Source organism: Thermobia domestica, chromosome 13, assembly GCF_964235325.1.
Source record: "Thermobia domestica chromosome 13, izTheDome1.hap1.1, whole genome shotgun sequence".
In the NCBI taxonomy this organism is placed as follows: domain Eukaryota; kingdom Metazoa; phylum Arthropoda; class Insecta; order Zygentoma; family Lepismatidae; genus Thermobia; species Thermobia domestica.
Genome location: NC_137466.1, coordinates 6,281,656 through 6,306,502, shown reverse-complemented (window position 1 = coordinate 6,306,502; position 24,847 = coordinate 6,281,656). Strand labels below are relative to the sequence as shown.

Sequence of the window (24,847 nt, the reverse complement as noted above, 5' to 3'; positions counted from 1 at the left end):
GTCGTCGTTGTGCAAACATTCATGATGATATGCCGTAGAGAAATGAGTTACATTAAGGTTGTAAGTTTTAATATCAAGTTTGAAACATCGCAAGTTAAAGAAAGACATGTAATAACAAATATCATATTTGCAAATAATTTCGAATTAAACTAGCTGTGACTATATTACTTCAAAATTGAACTTGTGGAATGCACAGTATGAGCGTAGCTCAAAGAAAAATAACGAATAAGAATGGTATTGATTCGAAGCTCGGACCATACAAGTAGGAGTAACTTACATTAAGGATTCACCTTAGAGACGATGACGCACAGGGTTTGGCACTACTTTATCAGATGGTTCTATCAAATGTAACCTAATTAACACAATAGTAACAAATTTTACTGCCCTAAAAAGTGTTCTGAACAAGGAGAAGTTCATTATGCACATTGTAACTAAGTTACAAGAGGTTTATATCCTATCAGAACGGCGCATCCACCAAGTCAACCTTTGGAAGATTCCATTAAGTTAGCTTTCAACGTAGCTAAAGGAAACGTATGTGCATGAGTACAGAGTTCTCCGTAGCAGAGTGGATAAAGTAATGGTTCGATAACTACAAGGTTCATGGTTCGAAACCTACCTCCGAAGCTACAGTTTTTTTAAATTCTTAATTCCTCAGTTCTCAAGATCTTTCTCTCCATTCGTAATCATCTGATACTCTCAAAATTGTTCTCCCCCTTAATTCGACAACTGCCTAATGTGATCCTTGCAGTTCGAAACCTTCCTTTCGTCTGTTTCACAAAATCACAATTTTCGTCATAATATGAATGCTGTCCGATCATTTTTCCCCAGTTCTAAATCTGTGTATATAAATCATTCCTCTGTGTCTCTATATTTCAATCTCTCTCTCTCTCTCTCTCTCTGTCTGTCTCTCTTAATGTCGCCCAGGAACTCATATGGGTTGAGATCAAACCTTCGACTCTGGAAACCAAATGTAAGCTTTCTAGCAATGTGCTATCGTAACTCTATAGGTTTGTTGCTAAAAGCAGCGTCATTTTAGATTTTATTCGGGGGGGAGAGTCTCCACCGACATCTTCTTTCACTTTCGTATTAGTGTATTACTATATATTTGCTCAAACCCTATGTATTTATGAAGCTCAATAGTGGGGAAATTACACCCTCCTGTCCTGCCGAAATGACGCGATTGGAATATGTACTTGCAATTACTGAAAAGAAATGAAATGGATCACTGAATAACACTGATTTCTGTTAGTAGATATTCTCGAGCTCTGTTTGTGCATTACAGACTTTAGGAAGCACAAAACGTACTGCCGTTATTGACAATTTCCATATATTTCTTAGGGAGCATCTTACTAGCTTGCAGTCTTTAAAGAAGGGAAAGAATGAAACTAAAGGTATTAATGAAGCTATGGGAAGGTTGTGTGACTATTTTTAGTATGCTCTATAAAGATATTTCAGAACAAACGAATGAAAAAGTCTGTTTTAGAGCTATAACATTGTAACCTTGATTCCTTTCTTTCGTCTGAATGGAAAGAGTGTTCTACGTCACACACACTGCTTTTGACAAGGGGAGGTGGAGGACGGGGAGGAGTTGGAATAAATACTAGAAGCAACTAATCGATCGAGAGATGTATTTCTGGATTGCATAAGAAAACGGGGCAAGAGTTTGTTTTTAATTTGGACTTAGAATTTTTGTAACAATTTCTAAGCCGCGGACTGTACCACTGGAACAATAGCCAATCTTGCTCTTCGTCAAAGTTCAATTGAGAAAGAACTGAAAGAACTCTTAAATGAATCTCACATAGAATTGTATTGAGGTCGAATATAACAAGATAGAGATACCTATGTCAGATTTTGATGCAAAAGACAGTGATTTGAACATTTTATTTCATAATGCAGATATAACTACTGGAAGTACGTTTCTTGCAATGAATCCCTTGTAAAATCATGATGTTATAGTGTGTTAGCTTACATAACTGACAGACAAGGCATAACGTGTCTAGTAGAAAAATTGTAACTTATGTTATGTTGGCAACACTGCTTTTCTGGTGGTATTCGCTATAGTGTTCTATGAACGTCTCTCACACTGTCTATCTTTTCGCGGAAACAAAATTTGAAAGAATTTCGCTATTCCAAGGATAACCGGGATGGAATTAAAAAATATGAATCTTTAATCCGTTGAAATTCTGAAGTATACCCCAATCTTCCCCATTGTACCCCATATTACTGCTCCACTACCAAAATGCTTTTACCAGCCACCTTTGTAAACATGCTACACTGTACTAAGTTCCTATTGACCTAATTTGATAGTTTTCTTACACGAACAAATAAAATAAATAGTTCATAGTTACTGCCATAAATAAAAAATGTTAAGAAACGATTACACACATATAGTTGGCATCACTGTACTTAAAAAATAGTAATAATAGAGAATAAAAATATATGAGGTCTTAGACATCCCAAATTCATATTAGACAAGATAAATAATTTTCCGTGAGAAATAATGACCTTTATGCTGTGGGCCTCAGAATCCCCCCACCCATTGATGTTCCATGTGACCGAAAAATAGCTTGGTGTCCCTAGGGCTAGTACCTGATTTGAATAATAATTTATTTTCAGCTTCAGTGAGTAAAAATATTAGTGTTTAGCGTTTGCGAAAATAAAATAATTACATTCTACATAAAACATAGATGTGAAAGTAGATCCAAGATCGCATGCGATTATCACTTATTATTATAAAGATGACAAAAACAATTCTGTCGCTCTGTTGAGGTCTGTCTTCAGTTGGCAATCACATGTGAGTTGAGTGCGAATGGAGATAATTCGAATGTCAGTTATTGATGTAGGTATATCCAACATTTAAAATTGTTCACTCAGTTTAGTTACACTGTGAACTTACGTAAGGACAGAATGACCACCACTCAGCATAATAAGGGCGTGTATGCTGTACGAGTTTAAACTTGGGTCAAATCCCGCTGCAGCTGAGCGGAAGATATGAGAGGCCTTTTATGAGTTTGTCGTGAGTACGCAGAGAGCGCAGCAGTGTTTAACCCGTTTGAGTACAGTGAGAACATCACTGAAAGACGTACCACGCACAGGAGACCAACACACGTCCAAAATAAAGATATTCAGTTAGTAACAGTTACCAGACATATGAGGAACTGAAACTACAGTTCACTGCGACTGGACAAACCATTCAGTACCAACTCTATCAATTTGGGAAGTACTACAAGGTTTTTTGATGCGTTACACACGATTTGACTTCGTGCCAGAAGGCAAAGCGAGAAAACTCTTGTGCTTCTTTATTATCTCGCGTGAAGAAGGAACCATTTCTGAACAGGATGTTGATATGTGATGAGAAGTGGGTTCTGTACGGAGCTCCACCCCTCCCTCATCATTGGTTGGCATCCTACGAACAGTATCAAACACCCAAAACCAACACTGCACCAGAAGAAAGTCCTACTGCGTGTTTGGTGGACTGTTCGCGGCATCGTGCATCAAGAACTGCTACTATCTACTCAGAGCATCAACGCAACAGTATATCGTCAAGAGTTGAGCCATGTTCAAGAAAAACTAAAAACCCTGGAGGCAGTGCTTCTGAATCGCAAAGTCCTCCTTTTGTTGGAGGACAAACCTAAGTTAGACGTGGCTAGTGGCCCGGGACACTTTCTACGCCTTGGTTGGGAATCACTATTGCATTTGCCATGCTTTCGGACACTTCACTGTCCTATTATTACCTGTTCCATTCCTTGAACAAACACCTTAGTGGACGAAAGCTCAAATCCCTAGTAAAGGTGCAAAATACACTTAGTACCTTCTTCGCTTGACAGCCCACCAAGTTCTATCGCGGTGTAATCTTTGGCCTTCCAGTACGTTAGTAGAAGGTCGTCGATGCTGATGAGGAATATTTCCAATCTTCCATGTACGTCTTCAGTAACATATCTATGTTCGAAAGCGGTGGGTAGAAAAGTGGCAGAACATTCTTGGTTTCTTTATATTAAGGTTTTTTCATTTCTACTTGTCCTAATCAGTTGCTTTATTTTAGTTTATGGCCTGGAAATGTTTCTTCAACGCTTCACCTTTTACAGATTGCTCTTTTAACAAAACATATTTACTTCTATTTTTCACACAATTGATGAGTTGTGTTCTTCTTCATCCTATTACTCGGTTCCCCTTCAATAGTGGTATGAAGACGATTTGTCCAATTTCTTTTCAAGATTTGTCTAATCCAATTGTAATTACAACAAATAGAGCTGGCTAGAAGTATCGCCTTCTTTCCTGTCCGTTTTAGAACATCTTTGTTTCTCCCCGAACATTTTATCTTCTACACTTTACCACAAGAGTACAATTCTAATCTCTCTAAATATTTCTTCTCTAACTTAGTGATCTGCATATCTCTGAACAATACCGTGCAATGCTAAAACTATTGTACTTGAGCAACTCCTTTGGAAGTCCAATATTGATCCAGCTAATTAACAATGATCTTATCTTGCTGAATGCATCTTTGACTTTGGGTATTCTAGACCTGATCTCTTTGGTGCAGTAAAAGTCTGTCGTCAAAATACTTCACATATGCTTTAAATTATTAACTATTCAAGGTGTCTTTATTCTACTCTGATCTATAAGCGAGGGTTTTCACGGGATGTTGTCATGCTTTTCGACTTTCTGAACTTGATTTCCATTGCGCATAATTTCCCAGTATCAACTATTTTGTCCATCTTCTCCTGTAATCCTTCTACGGATCTAGCTATAATAACTGTATCATCTACATATCTGATCTTGTTAATGATTTGACCTCCAATTTTCAAATCCTCAATTGAAATGAGTGTTTCCTTTATTAGACATTCAACGTAAATCTTGAATAATTGTGGCGACATATTACATCCACGTCTGACTCCTTTTCCAACGTCCACACCCTTTATAAGTTACCAGGAAAATAAAGATTTGAGACTGAATTGGAATAAAATTAGACATTTGTAAAAGGAAATAAGTGCTCTAAATGCACAGAACAAGTTGCTAAGAAAAATCTAACGATGCAATTTATTAGGGAACTTATTCCTATAAATAACTTTGTGAGCTTCATTTTTCAATTTTCGTATTTGAATATTTTCGTATTGGCATCGTTTCATAATACTTTATACATAAGTTTTCAATTCAGTTAAATGTATATAAAGGAGAGTTTGAACTATGATAAACTATAAACTAGATTCTTTAAAAAACTGAGGCGATGATAAACATATTCATATTAAAAATTTGGGTAATTAACTACTCAACTCATGTGGTGAGAAAGTGTATCGTATACTACTATTACCTCGTCCACCTCTTTATTGACTGGGTGTTATAAGCAGTGAAGTTAAAATCATTTCTCGATTTTCTAATTTCAACTATTTCATTATATTCGCATTACTATTTTCTTTCTAATCGAAGAGGTGGAAGTAAGATGGATTAGGTTTATATTTAAAGCCTATTATTCGTGTAGGAATTAAATTCACATTAGTGTCTAAGCAAGATTTGAGAATATTTGTGTACATTAAAGGACGTTAATGTTATTTCTATTGCAAATTCATTACCAAAATGTAGAAAGAAATTATTTTATATATGTTAAATAATACGCGTGCAATAGAAAAATTGTTCATTTCAACAAAAACAGGGCAAAAATATGTTCTAAACACGCTCGTTGATCATATTCTTAGAGCTGAGTACAAATATTATGATGGTTTTATTTTATTTTTTTCAACATCCACTATTTTCTCCAAACCGATATATTTGTTCAGTGATTTCAGTGTTCAGTGTTCAGTGTTAATACAATTCATCCCACTGAATAGTGTGCCTATGTTTGAATTTAGTGAAACTTATTCGTTAAAATTCGTAGCTAAAGAGAACCGTGTGAATTCTTCCAAACGACGGGTGTTAGTGTATATCCCAAGTGAAAATGTATGTGGTTTTATTCCACAAAGTGGTCAAGAATCTAACGTTATAATTTAAAAAATTGTCGTTCGCTATGTAAAAGCAGAAATCATTTATGGTTATCTTTTCAATTTTCTTCTAACTTGTTCAGTGTTATAAAGAAAAGAAAGTAATGCTGACCAATTATAAACAGTAAGCGTGTAAGTGAATACAATATTAGTCAAGAAGCTAATGTTACGAATGCCCTTCTCAAAGTGTTCTTGTACATTATCATCATTGTAAAATCTCGTAAACGAAGATGTAAACCTAATGTTGTTAACTTACAAGGAATTCTTTTAATTGAACGCATGAGTTATCAATATTTCAGAAGGCGTATAAATTAAACAGTAAGTAATCTTTCTACTAGAAAAGAGTCCATTTTTCCCGCGTCGCGTTCTCCTTATGCTTTCGGTATATCGGTAATAGGTCCAATAATTATTTATTTCAAAGTATTTTTCTACTCAAGTATTGAAGTAAATATAAATGGTAAAGTGAGATATTAAAAGCATATTCAATAAATGCATCAAAACTGAATGCTATATCAATCACTGTTCAATATAATGCAGTGAATATAGTGTGCTATTGTTTGCGTTTAACAATTTTTTTTTTCAGGTAATATATTTACGTATTTATATGCACATATGCTTAGGTTAAGATCATGTTTTAGTTTTAGAGCAGTGCAAAGGCGCATCGTAGCTTAGTTCCCTTATGATGCTTAGATTAACTTCACGTGAGCCTTATACTTTTTTTCACGAGATTATGTGAGAGGAAGAAAATAGAGAAGACAGTGCTGTATGAGACATACTTGTATGAAAAAGAGGCTCAGATTGACTTTATGTGCGTGTTCCGGATCACTGCCGAATGGCTGGCCACCCAACGTTAAGAGAAATCTTAAAGCCAATAGGGAATATTTCTCGGAATATCATAAACTCGATACATTTGGGAGTGTAAAAGGTATGGTTCTGATTCCTATTTATCATTTATTTCCTATATTTTCTCGGTACCACGTTGGAACAACTTGCACCACTCTCATATCTGTCCCACTTTGGGAACACTAACGCTCTGCCTAACCGTATTTGGTTATCTTTTTACATGAATTAATGTTTGTTTGGAAGACGTTGAGCCTTTGTGCTGCATAATTCTCAATGCTGTTGAAGTTTCTTATTTGTGCTTTTACTGTGTGATATTTTATATTCATGGTGGCAAATTAGCATGAGTTTGAAACATTTCTAGAAGCAGTAATTCTAGAACTGCGGAATTACGATAAACTAATGAATCGATACAGTGGAGCCACACTGAATTATTAAATAGACCGGATGAGTTAAAAACTGATCTCACATAATTAAATAATAAATGTGACCTGTCTCAGCAAGAATTAATCCTATTCAGGAAATACAGACTGATCTCAGTACGTTTAGATTAAAAATAAAATCAGAAATTGTGAAAGTGGAACGAGAACTTGGGGAATTTAAAACAGGTGTACGCACTCGTTTCATTGAAAACGATTAAAATAAACGATTAGCTTACGGATACAAGAAATGAGTTAGTTCTTATCATTGAACGGGTTGAAAATCAAAGTAGGAGTTCCCCAACCTAATTAAAGCATGAATATAAACAAACATTCAAAATGAAATGAAATGAAATCGTTTAGTTTTACGTCCCACGGTTATGCCGGTTAGGCTAAAGGAGACGGTGATGATGAGTAATGAGTGAAATGGTGGAATGAAGAAAGTGGGAGGAAACGGGAGAACCCCGAGAAAACCCACGCACACGGTGTTTGTCCACCACAAAGTTCACTTGGCGGCGGCTGGGATCGAACCCGAGACCCCTAGCACCAGAGGTGAACGCTCTACCACTGAGCCACCGCGGCCCTCATAAACATTCAAAATGCATGAAAGTAGAATTGTTGATATTGTAAATAAGATATGGCACAACCAAAGCATGTTGGTGGATATTAAAGGTAAAATCTAGATTAATCAAGCACTGCTACTTGAGTATATACACAACATAACTTTGAACGAAAGCGGGTTAAATAACTCCGGTACTGAAATTGACCGTATTAATCAGCCATTGCTTTCTTTTAAGAAAAAATGTAGATCGTTATAACTGTAGCGTAGAAGAATTGACCAAAGACACCGAAAAAGAATCAAAACAGTACGTACAAGTAAAAAGCACTGTTTTGGAAGTTGAAAGTAAGTCTGTAACCTGAGACAAGAATTACAAATGATGCAAACTCAAATAACGTTATTGCGAAAGAACATTATAAATCTGCATGCTGAGTCAAAATCTGACATCAACAGTTACATTCATAGTACAAGTAATTCCTTGCACGATTATGATAGTGTAGCAAATAGTAGTAGAACGCGTAGTTCCACTAACAGTATCGGTAGCGAGACTACTAACCATAACTATTAAGCAAAACATAAAAACCATAGTTGCACTCATCGTACGAACCGGAGCAGATTGAGAAAAATAGGCCTATGAGACGCAGTGATACGAGCATTTGAAAGATTTCTGGGGCATTCTAATTTTTTAGAATTGTTGGAAAAAATGTAAAGCTTATGCAAATTCCTGAAACACAATACCTGTTATTTTACACTTTTTCATGCAAGGGTCATCTAAATCAGAGCGCAAAATTTTAAAGTCAGACGAACTCTCCAATCGAAAAATGATGGTCGCCAGTATCTCTCACGTACAAATTATGAGAGGTCCATCATCACCACGACCTTTGTTTTGACAAAGAAAGAAATTACATCATTGCATGAAATTTCAAAAACAGGTAATTAGATTTAGAATAATCAATTTTGAAATGGACAATTAGGATATATGTTAAAACATATCTTATCTTAATACTTCACGTTTGTGTAACTCTCTCTCTTTTTGCACTGAAATACCCGTTGTAGTTTGCAGTTTTGGGATCAAAGTCTTTAGATGAACATTGTCAGCAAATCATCCAGTGTCAGTCTTTAGTGAATTCCTGTAAGATTTTTTTAACTCTGTTGAGAATGCTGAAGCCTCTCGGACATGAAACTGTGCTCACAGTAAAACTGCACTAAATGTGACAATTGGAAGCAATTTTTTAAATCTCGGAATGAAGGTTTCACTTTAGATCTTTTTCAGTGTCTGGTTCAACGTCAATGAAGAAAAAAAGTTTATAAATTGCGCAGTAGGCCAGTGAAGGAGTGGAAGTCTGATGAAGACACAGGTATTGTGTTGAAACTGTTACGTGATACTGTCTTTCTTATAATATTATCACATAGCCTTGCTCAGTGTGTTATTGAATATTAGTACAAAATGGAAACAAGGCCTGATAGAATAATATTATTTAATGCATTATGTTTCTGATAAATTGAAGGCTATTTGTTCTTATATCTAAATTTTTTATATGCGTTATAATTTACGAAAGTTTACGTGAGAATACAAAATGCTATCAAAGTGCATGTCTAGTATTTCCTAATTGGTGTTAAATTATTTGGTACACATTATTTGCACAGGATAAACTTTAGGTGATGTTAGGCGTATAAACATGCCTAATGTTATAAATGGATGATACAGTAGAAGTAACATTTAGGAGCAGTGACTCATGAAATTTTCAAAATGTTAACAGTATCATCACGGGTGGGAGACTTGGGTCAAATATGTCACTTGTGGAGGAAATAGAGACACACACTTTCTGCCAAGAAACCAAGGAACTATTAGCAAAAAACGTCAGCAAGAAACATCATAACTAATGTGTTCTCCGACGTTCAAGGAGTGCTTCTCGTTGAAATTCTGGAACGTGGCACAAAAATTCTCAAAGAAGTACTGATAAACACTGAGAAAATTAAGGCCCGCAATTCAAAACATGCGCTGGCGATAAAATTGCGACAAAGTGTTTTCCGTGTAGTACGACGTACATTGAAAGTGATACTGGCGCGAAACTGATGCCGATGTAAGACAGTAGTCGAAATCGCAGATGGCAGATTTCTTGCGCTACAGTATTGAAAAACTTGTGCCGTGGTATGATAAATGCCTTACTTTGCTCGGCGATTATGTTTAAAAATAGCCTTTCAAATGTATGTTTTTCATTAGTTTATTTCAAAACATCTGTTACGTTCGGGACAGCCCTCGTATATTCAATATTCTGGAAGAACCACATGAGTTTTTCTCGTTAAATAAACTTAGTATGATACACGTTGTACCTTTTTCTTAAAAACACAGTTTCTCGTATTTAGTTGATTGCAAAATCACTGCAAAAATAACAAAATGGTTAAGAGAGTTTACTGGCAACAAATACCATATGTTGCAATTACATGTGCCAATAATATTAGAACTCGATATATGACGAAACATTGTTATTCATTTCATACGTCAGCTGGAACGCATGGAGCGTGAAGATTTATAAATAAAAGTCTCGGACGTTTCTTCGTAATATAGATTAGATTAGAAAAACACTAGATTTAGACAGAATTTATAATTTGTTAACGTTTTATCTTAATGTGATGAGACAATCGTTAGAAGCACATAGAAATGAGATTTTAGTCATTATTTTCCAGTGGTAGAAGAAACGTTGGACGAAATTAGTTAACTTTGAATATATAAATATAATGCAAAATAGACAGATAGCCTTTTACAGGTATCTATTTTAATCTAGGATAAACACACAGTAAGTAGTTGGTGTAATAAACGAATATTTTTATCGATAAAAGGTATAACTATAAAAATAACTATGTAATGTGAAATTAAAGTTTTATATTACCTTGACTGGATTGCTGAATATTATGTAGAATAAAAACTCAGTTTATTCAGCTTATGTAAAAGAGAACCTCTTTTCTTATTATTTTCGGCATAGTGGTAAATGTACTGGGATTTCCTTTAGCAGTTATTCCATTTTTCAGCAAGAAGTATTACTCAGCACTGCTTCATTATTAATGTATCTCGTAACTCCACAATTGTAAATTTCAGTTCAATACTAAGCGCCTCTTTAATATTGCTGATTAGATTAACCAAATAATTCCTAATTGCATAGAAGCAGTCGCTCTTTCCACTGTCTCATTACAGGTTCAAAGAACATAGGACGTATACCAACAATAATATCTATGATTTTCAACGTACTAAAGGGATAGTATGCTGTAACACAAATAATAAGTAAACTTTAACGTTAGTGATAGAAAAAAATTATAAATGGTGGCTCACACTCTCAGTGGTACAGCACTTATCACTTGCGATGAAATAACTGGTTAGACCATCGTTCAAGTAAGTCTACCGTAGACAGCATCGATTCCCTGGGTTCTTTAGATTATTCCGTATCTTCTCACATTTTCATTTCACCACCAATTATTTGAAGATAATTCACTACTGTTAATCACTGGGTTCAATTTACCTTAATATCATGCTTGTGGAACTTTAAATTGGTAAATTCCGCTATGTTTTCACCCGGAAAAGATTCCATAAACATTTATTTCAACTTTAAGATGTGCTAAATTCCCGAGAATATGTGCTAAGCGAGAATCGATGACAGCTGAACTAATTCTTGGCAGATACGTATAATTAACTTCAAAATAGAAACTTAAAAAGATTATGTTGTTTTCCATGCTAATTAGGCTATAATCATTTTCGTAGAGTATTTCTAGCACCTTCTAGAATGATCAGTATTTCATACAAAGTTTGTCGAAATAATTTGATTAAATAGAGGTAATCACTATGTTCTACACTAAGTACCTTTGTAAATAACTTGACACAATGCATATATTTAGAAACTACAAACGAGTAGCCAAGACAAAATTATAATATGTACGTTCATTAATATTACCAAAATATGTATCTTTCGCTTTTTAAAGGAGTGCATCAAGGTACGCATATTTGATGAAAGTATGTGAGTCTATCCTATGGTGAAATGCCGTAACAATATCAAATATTACGGTGGAAATTAGGCCCTGAATTCCAAATTTAAATTTTCAACTCGTCTTTGTTTTAGGAAGGAGACAGTATGTGTAACAGTATTTCGATTTCGCAAAGAGCCATCCCACACAGCAAGGAATATTTCCTCAATCAAAAGAAAATGTTTTCCTTGGTTTCCAAAAGATTTTCCTTCTCTGTACATTTCCATGCTGGTTTCCCCAATGTATTCCAAATATTTCCCGAAAATATTTTCCCAAAAATGTTTGTAAAACATTTCAGAAATTACCTGGAGTACATTTTGAGAATGCTTGCCGGAAAGTAAATCCAGGAAAATATTCACAATATATATTAGAAATATTGTTTTGGATCTAATTTAATATATTTTCACTGTTGAGAAGGGAAATATTTTTGAAATGATACTAAAAATGTTTTCCATATGTCATACGGAAAACAATGAAACGAAATATACTCCACATATTTAAAAAATGTTTTCTAATACGTTATTTGCAATATTTTCTACTTTTACGAGAAAACGTATTAAATATATATTATAAAAACATTTAGAATATTTAAAAAAATATTTCGTAATATAAGAAATATTTTTCAGAAATGTTTTTAAAAGGTTTACTTAATTTTTACAAAAGTATTTAGGTAATCTTCTTCTATAACTTAAATTAAATATTTTCGTATGATATTTTAGTATTATTTCCAGAATATTTTATCAAATTTTGAATATAAAACTTTAAAGCAGATAAAAGAAAACATTAAAAATGAATAGAAAAATGTTTTCCATTCTGTTTTGGAAAATATTTTGTGTCTTTAGTGAACATTTTCTGATATAGGTCTATTATAGAAACATTTTTACATTGTTTTCAGAATATACTCTTCCGTTATTAGAGAAAACATATTCCTTGTTAGATCTGAGAAGTATCCTAAATATTTGCTGGAAATATTTTTTAAAATGTGTTTGGAGAACGTTTAATGAAGTACAGGAAGCAGTGGCGTTAAATAAGATTTCCGGGCTTAAGTCCCACCAAAATTTGTTTTACTATATTAAAGTAAATAAAATATCCTGCACAATTTTCACATGTCCAGGAATAAAGTTAGCAAAAATTCCCTCCACGAAACAAAATCGTAAATACGCCACTGACAGGATGCGCATTTTTAGAACGTTAGTAGAAAATAATGTAAGGAAAATTTTCACAAATTGTAATAGAAATATTGTGTTGAATGTAATGTAATATGTTTTCAATGTTGAGAGCAGGGGTAAAAGTGGATTTGAAAAGGTGGGGGGACGGTAGGTAGCGGATGACGTCACGCCATTGCCCCTGACTATCTTTGACCATTGTATTTTTTTTAGGAACTGGGGAGACGCCGTACATATTTTTTCCAGGTGGGGGCGGCATCCCACCGCACTTTTTACCTCTAGTTGAAAGAGAAAATGTTTTCGAAGTAACACTAAAAATGTTTTACATAGGGCCTACATGATAAAGAAAACAGAATAGGCCTGTGAACAGAATAAAATGTTTTCCAACATGTCATATGCAATCTTTTCTATTCTTACAAGAAAACATATGAAATATAATTTTTAAAATATTTCGAATATTTTAAAAATAAATTCGTTCGTAATATGAGAAATATTTTTCAGAAATATTTTTAAAACGCCTATTAATTTTGTATGGAAATGTTTTTGTTACCTTGTCCTGTAACTTAAATGAAATATTTTCATGCAATATTTTAGAATTATTTCCAGAATATTTTATCGAATGTTGAATCAATTCTCTCACAAGAGTATCGTAGTAGCATTATTACCAATCATTATACTAATTATAGCAACATCAAATAAATATATTTGTTAAAAATTTGACATTTATATCTTGGTGACATCGCACAGGCATTTATTTCAGATCGCAAAATAGCATCGCTACATCAACCGTCATTTGTTTTTCAAAAGTACCAGCATTCCTTGCGCGATATGTTGAATTTGAATGTTGATCTGTTCCTGTGAAGTTGTGACAGAATCCCGGCAATTCTAAAGATCAAAGATTCATGTGAAACACTAATTCGAATGTTACCATTTTACAGTTATATTTATTATATAAATAGGAAGAAGGCATCTGGATCTGAACGGTCGTGCCTATGAAGAAGGTGTCCAATTGGAGGCCGAAATGAAATGAAATGAAGCTTACAACAAAAGTCGGTAAGTAGAACGATTACATAAAATAATTTAGCTTTATTGTCTGTAAAATTTAGCTTTATTGTCTGGGCTTGTGTATAGCCCGCTCCCCCCAGTTCTTTGTCACCGGAACTGGAAGAGTCAGTACTACTACTACTTATATCGAGAACAGAACCAAACCAACCCCTGCGGGGCTTCTAACCCGTTCCTACTACTATTGCTACTAACTACCACCACCACTACTACTATTGCTTCTAACTACTACTACTACTGCTACTATTACTACTACCGCTACTAAAGCTACTACTACTACTTATACTAAAGCTTCCTTACCGCAAGATTTACATCTTAAATCTTTATAACATGCGATTCCGATTCATTATGAACTAGTATGAATCGTTAGAATCACTATGATTCGTTAAAAATCACTGGGGGGAGCGGGCTATACTCAATCCATTGTGGGTAATAAATTCATGTGGGAGGCTAGATTTCCATTGTTTATGATTATACGTAAAATACCGTGCAGGTTTCTTTTGGCTCACCATTCGAAATAATTGCTGAAAAATGAATTATTTTAATAACTTTCTTTTTATTGTCTCCTAAGTGATTTTCGATAGGCGATTTGAAATACGTCACATGGCATAGATGAGATTCTAAGGGAGCGTCAGAAGTAATTGTCGAAAAATTACAGTTATTATTTTATGATTTGCGTATATATGTACGGGGCCGGATGTATCACGTAAAAACTACAGTACAAAACATACAAATCAGCCTACGTGGCCACTAAAAAGCACCAATAGGCAGGGCTCTAGAACACAGGTCTCCCTTCCCATTTATATGTAATATAGACAGAAATCAAAGTGCCCTGCGGGGCTCTAACCCGCTTTCACTTGCTAACGCTCGCTCGGCAATACTATGTGAATTAAATACTTTACTTTGGTACAGAGAATGAAATCTGTTAACCTACATGGGGACCTGTGTTCTAGAAACTTCCCGCAACAATACTATCTGAATCAGAACAGGGCGAAGGTGGAGGACAACAGGAGCAAGTAGATGCTTTCCAAAGGAAAAAGATGTGGGCAAGTCTTTACTTTAGGCAAGGCAGTGGCAATAAACAATTCATCTGAACCTGTTCCTGCAGTTAGTTACAGTTCTCAAGAAGGAAAGACAGAAGATAACGTTCCCTACGGGGCTCTAATCCGCCTTCAATCGCTAACGCTCGCTCGGCGATTTGCATTTTATAATATTACTACCTTGCCCAAAGTAAAGAGTTACCAGGCGTAAATTACCATTTTAATGACAGGTTATAATAATTCTGCGTGTAGATTTACTTCTGGCGTGCCACTCGAAATCTCTGTTTCTTTCAGAAGTAAAGTTCCGGGGGCATTGCTAATAATATTCTTGTTATTATTGTAAACGTATTGTTTTGGATGCTCCGGGGGGCACTGCCCTCCCAAAAACACGTCTGGAAGAAACACTGCTCGAAATACTTACTGAGATATAATTCTTTCGCCACTTTCTTTCTTGTTGTGTATTCAATGATTTTCGCCAAGGGAAGTATAAATTTTTCACTTGGCATAGATAAAATTCAAGGAGACCGTCAGAATTAATTGTCGAAAAGTTACAATTCTTTTACGATTTTCGTATTTATACTGAGTCCTGATGTGTGGATAAGAAGTACAGTACAAAAAATAGAAATCAATCTGTGTTAGGGGGCTACTAAAAAGCACGAATACCATCTAACCGAGTCATGGAGGGTGAAGGCGGGGGCCCAAGGGGGTGCTTCCGAAGGGAGCAGGCACGTACTTTTCTATTTTGATCAAGGGATAATGGCGCATATATTACCATTTTAATGACGTATTCACGATTTTTTTTAGGGGACAGACGCTTGGCTAACTTTGTTCCTGGAGATGAAAAAATTCTGAAAGATAATTTATTTACTTTAATATAGTAAGTACAATTTCAATGGGCTTAAACCCGGAAGCCCCCCTTAAATACACCACTGGGTTATAATAATTGTGGGGTTCATTCGAGCAGACGTTTACACCGAGAGCAAAATTTATAGGTAAAATGTGAAGTATTTTTCGTGAAGGAATAACAGTGTGAATGTAAGTTATTTCTGTCATTGCACAGCTTATTGAAATGGATTTTGAATGCAAATAGAGTAGAAGTAAGCGGCGGGAATTTCCGGTTCATACGTCAGTTGTGAACATCTGCGATGGCCGTAATGTGATTTTTTTTAAAGAATTGTGTAGTAAAGAGAGAAGGATTATAAAGTTTATGCAGAGTCATGGTATGGTGAAGCGCGTAAAATCAACTGCGCAAAGTGTGGAAAAGATGTATTCACGAAGAAAAATTCAGAACAGAGGCAATAGCCCTGCATACACTATTTTCAGTCGTAAAGGTGAGAAAGAAAGGGGGTGTAACACGCGTGTATTAGCTGTGAAAGGTGTTTTTTTTTAAAGGTTCGAAATTAAGTGTTTTTGAAGATAAGAATAATTACATATATTGTGAATGACCATCCTCTTTTATGCGTACCCCCCATCCCCCTGTCGCTGATGTTCCTGCTCCCTACGCTGTCGCACGGGCCCCCCTGCTGTGCTTCTGCCCTGATTCGGTTAAATAGCGTTCTTGTTTTTTTTTTACTGGCCACCTAGCACAAGTTGTTCCGCCTTTTCTTTTAAGCTCCTCATTTAGTGCATAGGGAGGCGCCGTTGCTTAGTGCTAGAGCGTTCACCTCCGGTTCTTGGGGTCCCTGGTTCGATGCCAGCTCGCGCCGTGTCGACTTTGTGGTGAACAAACGTCGTGCTCGTGGGTTTTCTCGGGGTTCTCCCGTTTCCCCCCACTTCATTTCACTCATTTCTCATTATCACCGTCTTCTTTAGCCTAAGAGGCATAAGTGTGGGACGTGAAACTTAAGGATTTTTCATTTAGTGCATGTTCTGCAAAAAGAAACTGGAAGATGCAAGAAATGCGTCAAAATTTGGTACAACAGCCTGTTAAAGTATTGCCTAATTCTGTGTGCAGGTTTACTATTGGCGTGCCGCTCGAAATATTTGCTGAAAAATTATAATTCTTTCGCTAATTTTGTTATTGTCTCTTAAGTGATTTGCGGCAGGCGAATGTAAATATTTCACCTAGCATATATAAAATTCAAGGGGGCCATCAGACTAGATTTGCCGAAAAATTACAATTATTCTTGTATTGTATTGTATTCAGGGTTTGCCCAAGTGGGTCCAGCCCGGAAAAAAACCTCGGGTTTTTTCGGGTTGGACCCACCTGGGTTTTTGAGATTTTCGTTAGTATATTATTGGTGCAATTAACGTGATCACATTGGAAGTGATTCTTATCAGATTTTGGACTTTCCTTGGGCAAATTAGGTGCTTTCACGTTAAGGTATACAACATCCAAAGTGAGGCCTTTATAAAGTTCTTAATGCACTGAATGCATTTTAAAAAGCCGTACCTTAGATTGAGATAATTATAGAACAAATTAATTTATGGAATGTGCTTATATCCTATTTCAAGTAAAATATGCAATTTTATATTTTAGAAAATACTTTCCGTGAATAGTGTGCTGGCTTACTTAGCGACGCCGAAGGACATTATCCCTCATACATCTGATGGGTTTAGTGCCATAGGTGCTGGTATTACTAGTAAATATGTAGTGTATTAATAAAACTATTAGTATTATTTTTTATTATCTTTGATGGTAACACTGGTATTCTTCAGTAGAGTTTGGTTTTCCAACAACAGTTTAGTTTAGTTATTTGTTGCTACTTTTCAACTAGCTTTCTGTAGAATCAACAGCAGCAATAGCGTAAAAATTCGTGTCAAATTTAAGAATCTTAGTGCTCGGAGTTTCGAAGGGTGCGTAACGCTTACTATTTCAAGTCCTGAATTCAAACTTTGTACTAGTGGAAGTTTCGATGTACAGTAAAGAAAGCTTGCATTTTCGGAAAATAATAATAAACCTTCGTCGCGAAAGAAGTGCTCGGGAATTTGGAGCAATTAAACGCACAAAGCATTGGAACTGAATACTTCAACAATAAAACTATTTGAAAAAATGAAATGAAATCTTTCAGTTTTACGTCCCACGGTTATGCCTGTTAGGCTAAAGGAGACCGTGATTATGAGAAATGAATGAAATGGTGGAATGAACCAAGTGAGAGGAAACAGAAGAACCCGAGAAAACTCACGAGCACGGTGTTTATCCACCAAGAAGTCGACACGGCGCGAGCTGGAATCGAACCAGGGACCCTAAGCACCGGAGGTGAACGCTCTATCACTGAGCCACCCCGTCCCTAATAAAACTGTTTATTTTACGCTGTAAGATATTTAGTTTCATTTAAGACATATTGAAACATTTACTTTATGAAATTGAATTATGCAGGGTGTTTCAAAACAACATCGACAACGTTTTTGAGATGATTCCTGACAGCAAAATAAGACAAAAAGTATAGACCAACCTGGGTGCACAATTGCTTCCTTTCGGACTTGTAGGCTGCCGAAAATATGAAACGATAAACTTTAAATGTCTATAGCGCCAAAACTGTGGTACCTACCGTAGTCGTGTCGAGACTTCACTTAATAACTGAGATGTGCACTCTCCAAAAATACGCGTTTCAGAATCCTGCGGTACTCACGCAACAATTTTTATAGAGCTAGCCTTGCTACTGGCATATAATTTGGAGTACTGGCCAACTACCTCTTGTTCATGTTTTCCGCAGCTTATAACTCCGAAAGGAAGCATTTGTTTACCTAGGTTGATCTATACTTTTTGTCTTACGTTGGTGTTAGTTATCACCTCCCAAACCGGTGTCGGTGTTGTTTTGAAACACCCTACATATATGTTAATTGTTTAAATTAATTTTCTGGGAGAACGGTCTTGCAACAAGTGCTCGGGAAATTCCCGTAATTCAACGCACAAAGTATCGGAAGTGAACTTCAACTATAGAACCATTTATTTTACACTAGAAAATATTTAATTTTATTTAAGACATTTTGAAACTTTTATTTTATAAAACAAGAGTTACAGATTGATTTGTTTAAATTAAATTAATATATTTGTTCTCAATTAATATATTTGGCGAATGTCAGTGAGGGTATTAGGCTGATTCGTTCTATATTTGTACGTTCGTCTGCCTGTACCACGCGTACAACAGGGTACCACTTTCCGTCTTTTAAGTTTAAATTTTCAGGGTACAAGTACGAGACAAACTAAATTTCTCATGTTCAGATTTTGGCGGCATACCAACCTAAAATTTCAAAATAGCGGGTATCCACGCCGCAATTTTCAGTTTTTCAAGTTGAAATTTTCAGAATAGAAGCACAAGACACTCTAAATTAACTGTATATATTTTGGCGGCGATCCAACGTAAAATTTCAAAATGACAGTCATTTTTCAAAACAGCAGTGAAATTGTTGCAAGTTGTGACAATCATAATCTTGAAATATAAATCACATTTTAACACTTTTACCCTAAAGGCATTGGAATATTTAAAAAAAAAACCTCAAACCCGAAGAGAAAACAATTAATCCCGAAAAACCCCATATGGGTCCAGGTGTGTTGGGCTTTTTCAAAAAAGTCCGGGTTTTTCAAACACTGATTGTATTGTATTTATTTTCACACGTTTTCATACAAATTGTTCACAACATGAACGTATGAGTTGGACACGTTACAAGAACATTGAATGTGTACATATTTATACATTTAAATCTACATCCGATAGTAAAATAGCGTCAATTTAAGTAAGAGAGGTACAATTTTTCATTATTCTAATTTGCATACAACGATATGAAACAATATAACAGTTAATAAAGCATTACATTATACATATGCAAAAATATATATACACTTTAAACCGTATCGGACCGGAGTTTTTGAAAATTCCGTATATTAGAGTGAAAGAGGCTCAATTGTTGGTCTGACAGTGAAGCGAGTACGTTTAGAACTAGTTGAAACGTTTAGAAAGTACGTAGTTCATCTCTGCTGCATGGGGTCCTTGGTTCGATCCCAGCTAGCGCCAAGCGGTCTTTGTGGTAGACAAACCGTGTGCGTGTGTTTTCTCGGGGCTGTCCCGTTTCCTCCCACTTACTTTATTCCACTATTTCATTCATTTCTCATCATCAGCGTCTCACCCTGGATGCATAAACGTTGGACGTTAAACTAAATGTTTCATTTCATCTTAATTTCCATGTACAATACCTGCTTCTTGAGTTATACATAATATTTTCAATCTGTGCTAAACTAGTGTATTAATATAGGTTGCTGACGTTATGGTACCTACAATTCTCCGCAGAATTTGATATTTATGAATTCTGATAGAACAACTTCGTGTAGGCTTTGCTTTGGAAGTAGTTTGGAAATACGTGACTTGTTAAACAATGCATGCTGAGAAGGTATCTCTCATCCATGTTCGCGAATAGTTTGTTTTCTGCATTACTACTTCCTGAATACAGCTTGGGTGTAAAGTCACTTCTTATTTGTAACAATGAATATTTCTAAAACTAAACAACTTATCACAGTTTTATTTTCATCGAATACATTATTAGAGTGCACCATTTGGTTATTAAGTTACATTGCAACGTATGCACCCGCATTTTCCACAACTTCTAAAATGTTAACTGGCCAGCTAAGCTGATGCCAGTTTCTAGGATAATCTAGATTAAAAATAGGTATTGACTTTACAACCACCGTGTATATTCTAAAACTGTTAAATTATTCCTCGTTTTCCTGTAGATTTCGTAATATTTTTTATAGAAACGTTGCTTTCATCAATTTCTAATTTACAACGGCAGGGTTGGCTGGTTTAAACAGCTGTTTTTTTTTATTTTTTCAAAAAACCCAACAGGTATAAACCAAAAAAAGAACGAAAAATGCTTTAAATCGTGTGAACTTCATGGTGACGTTTCCACATATCACACCATCTGCATTATGTTTATCTACTTTTCATCTTTTAATCAAGGGGTCCCGTGTTCAATTCTCGGTCCAACCACAACCCATCTTTCAAGTGTAAACCAAGTAGCGATTAGGTGTCCCTTTAAGCGAAAGTCTTCTTCGTGATAACTTTTGTATTTCATAAGGATGTTAAGGCTAAACATACGAAACGAAACCAAATTGTATATTTCTACTTGCCTGAATGCCTGTTGTTTTATAAAGAAGCCAAGGTTGCTTAAATATATTGATAGAAATTGGCAAAATGTATCAACTGCCTACGTAGCTTCCAACATCAGCTTGGATTCGACTTTGTTTTAATATTGTTGAATGTTATCTACATAATAAATTTGTCATTTAATATGATACGTTGAACTTAAAATTTTACATACAAATACATTTAAACTAATAATAGGATTTTCCCAATGGCTAAGGCGGGAGTTTCTTGATTTATATGTAATTCTGTATAATGTTTTTACTTCTGTAACTACTTTTTGTCCTTCCGAAATGACTCTTGACAATTATATTAACAACTAGGCCTATGTAAAGATCAGTATAACGTATTATTATCAGGAGTCTCTCGTGAGTGAGTCGACAATCTCACTTATGACCAATTAGTCCCGGTTTCGTGTCGAAATGGACAATTTCTCTTGGATGTAAGCCGAGAAGCGGTTTGGATTCCCTTTCAGCATAACCTTGTTGTTGCATAATAACACCAAGACGAAACAAATTAATTTCTGTCCATATCTAATATAAATACATAGAGTAAATTATTTAAACAAAAAAACTTTTTTTTCCAATAAAAAACATGGTTTTTGCCAAACCTGTACAACTGCTTGAAAATTAGTATGTAATTTTTCTTTTATTGGAAAAATAAAACGTCAGTGCAAATATTAATTTTTGAGGATGCGCCAATTGCAACTGACTCGGTGAGACTGTCGTCTAAAATCAATGTAATTTGTTTAAGGGCATCAGTTGTATGCTCTAAATTTCCATTACTATTACTTGAGTGCTTAATGTGTATTTCATTACAGGTCTAAGAAATGAAAAACTGGGAGGCCACAGCTTAGAAGCCATCACAAGAAACATCATGAAAAAGACGAGTGCAATAGCTGAGCAATTTAGTTGGCACGTTGCAAAAGGAAAGAGCTTTCCTCGTTAACCACTAACACAATAATAGGTAAGAAACCCTCCCTACTGTTCTATAATCTCATTTTCAGAGTGGAAAACAAAATATAGAAGTTGTCATTTGAAGAGGGATACACTATGTTTAAAATATTGTATATAAAAAAAAAATCTGGTGCCCTTTTTATTTTCTTCGCTTTAAATACTTACTATTGTGCCATGAATACTTCTCAGAACCATCTTCCTGTGAACTTTATTTCCCAAAAGCGTATACTGCAACCGCTGTTATAACATTTAAAAGGCTTTGGAAATCCTTATTTTAGCAAAATGTGCAATTTTCCTGTCCTCAAGTGACACGTTACATTTAAGTGTCCGTGGAAGAGAGAGCTGAATATCTATAAAATATATTTCATCTTTTTACTGAATTGTTCTGTCATGTTGGTAGTTTTCTTGAGCATTTCATGATTAATTCCTACATTATCAAAATTATTCATTTGTATAAGGCAAAGTAATATGTATGGCCTGCTCCGTGGCAAAGAAATCGAGCAAGTTAGCGGTCATCAAAGCCTTAGTAACCATCTCGGCATTCATCTTGTGCGACTGAGGGAAAAAGAATGATCGGGCCCAGATTTGAGATCGGAACCTTCGGAATGAGACGCTAGTTCTTCATCAACTCAAATGCTGCCACATGTTTTCAAATTATTATTATTTTTAATATTAGGTTTAATATTTATAAAATGCTATAGTTTTTAAAAATAAAAGTGCGACAACTTCAACATGTTAAAACGTCCGTAATTAAGCTACAGTCTGAGGTATGTCACCTTCAGCTTTAGCTGTTGTCTTCCTTGCCCTTTACACTTTCTTCAGGATGTTACTTTTGTAACACATTATTGTCTTCACAACCTGCTGTAGGTCCTACACAAACATTTTAAATATTTTTGTAAGTTTAAGATGTAATAATTGATCTCTAATCGTTCCCTGCTGTTATTATGTTATTAAACACTGCCTATTATTTTTATTTTCAGAAACTGCAACACGAGAGAAACGTAACTAACGATGAGATCGCGTAGATTATTGGGATTTGGCTTCAACATGCCATACAGAGACGAACAAGAAAATCAGTTAAGAATTCAGCTGCAGTTCCACAGAACTTGGAGTGACAATTCCCAGCGTCGAAATTAGAGTTAGTTGTGGTAATCAAAAGTGAGATTATACAGAAGCAAATGAGTATTTCTTGTTATTCAGCAATGTGATATTTCTTGAAAGTAGCAAAAAAGTGACATTTCGTGAAAAGATCTATTCCCCATGCGCCGTAGATTTGTGGAACATATTTTTTGCAACTTCCATAAATATTGTTGTTGTTGATTTTTATTGAATTAGCGTGTCAGTGACATAATTTCGTGGAACAAGTTTTTACAAGTTAAAATGTGAATTTCTGATATTTGAGAAGATTGTTCTTAATGTATAGAAACAAATAATACGAGCAGCATGAAGATTCTGCTGAAGAGAATTTGAATAAATAAAACTAGAATAGTGTACATTTATATTTTTATTTAACTACTAACCGATATAAACTGATATATATGCATATTTATTATAGTGGACAGTGTAAATTATAACTACATAATATTAACTTGCTCTCATATTTCTTTTTCTCCTCAAAATCTTATTTATGCACAGAATGTTTCTGGGTGTTGCACTGCTACTACTGGTATGTGGCCACGCCGTGTATGTATGTTGGGGTGTCTTATGACATATTGCGAGGTTCAGACTGCAAATTAGTCTTCACAATCATCGCGTGCCAGTTTTCAAAGCGGCTATATTGGATTTATTATTTTTAAGATAGGAAAAGGTTTGCCAACAATTGTTATTTGAATTGGATGTCTAAACCTCAATCTTTTTTTTTTATGGATTCAATACAGCCGCTTTCAAAACTGGCAGGCGACGATTATGAACACACTGATATCCAGTTTGAATCTCGTAAGTCACATAAGATACCCCAACATATATGCACGACGTGGCCATATACCAGTAGCACCAGTGGAACACCCAGAAACCATTTGTATAAATAAGATTTTGAGTAAAAAATAATGCTTAAAATTATGAGAACAAGCTAACATTATTGTAGTTACAATTTACACTCTTTATTATTATTATTATTATTATTATTATTATTATTATTAATAATATTTTTTTATTTTATTTTTATTTATTAATTTATTTATTTATTTCGTCTGAGTCTGTGGGCCGCAATGGTTTTTCGTCATGAAGACAGAGTGAAACAAAGGCGTCTAAGCAGGTAAAATTGGACAGAAGAATATTATGTTTTCTTCCAGCTGCTATGTCACAGTATGGCCGCCTTGTTTTCGACCCACTATTTGTTCCCAGCAAGAAGCCATTATATATACACAATGACCCAAAAGGCTGGAGCCCATAGGCCAACTCGGTTACTATTGCAGATATGAAAACAAGGTTAGATATGTAAGGACACTTTTAAATTCCAGCAACACTTTTGTTTTTGTACTAGTGTACCGCTCAATAAAGAAAATGCGTTACCATACATCATGTTGGACTACACGAATGAAATAATGTGTGGTTTAAAATTAGCTACACCGAGAAGAATTGAAAGGAGACACAGTGAAGAATAAACATGCAAATGCAATATCTACGCCAGTGGCGTAGCAACCACGGTGTTGGGGGGGGGGGAGGAAGAGCAGGTACGAAGGACGCGAAATTGGGTCTTGCACTATATTTTTCAGTGTGTCTTTCCGTTCCCTTTGGTCCAGA

General features: G+C 35.2%; 1 long non-coding RNA gene across 1 annotated transcript; it reads left to right on the top strand.

Annotated features, from left to right (window-relative positions):
- Nucleotides 1-13,806: 13,806 nt before the first annotated feature.
- LOC145669108 (uncharacterized) lies at nucleotides 13,807-23,395 on the top strand. The gene is made up of 3 exons (XR_014128138.1): nucleotides 13,807-14,023; nucleotides 21,970-22,115; nucleotides 23,086-23,395. It is a non-coding gene; the product is annotated as an uncharacterized LOC145669108 (long non-coding RNA).
- Nucleotides 23,396-24,847: the final 1,452 nt, after the last annotated feature.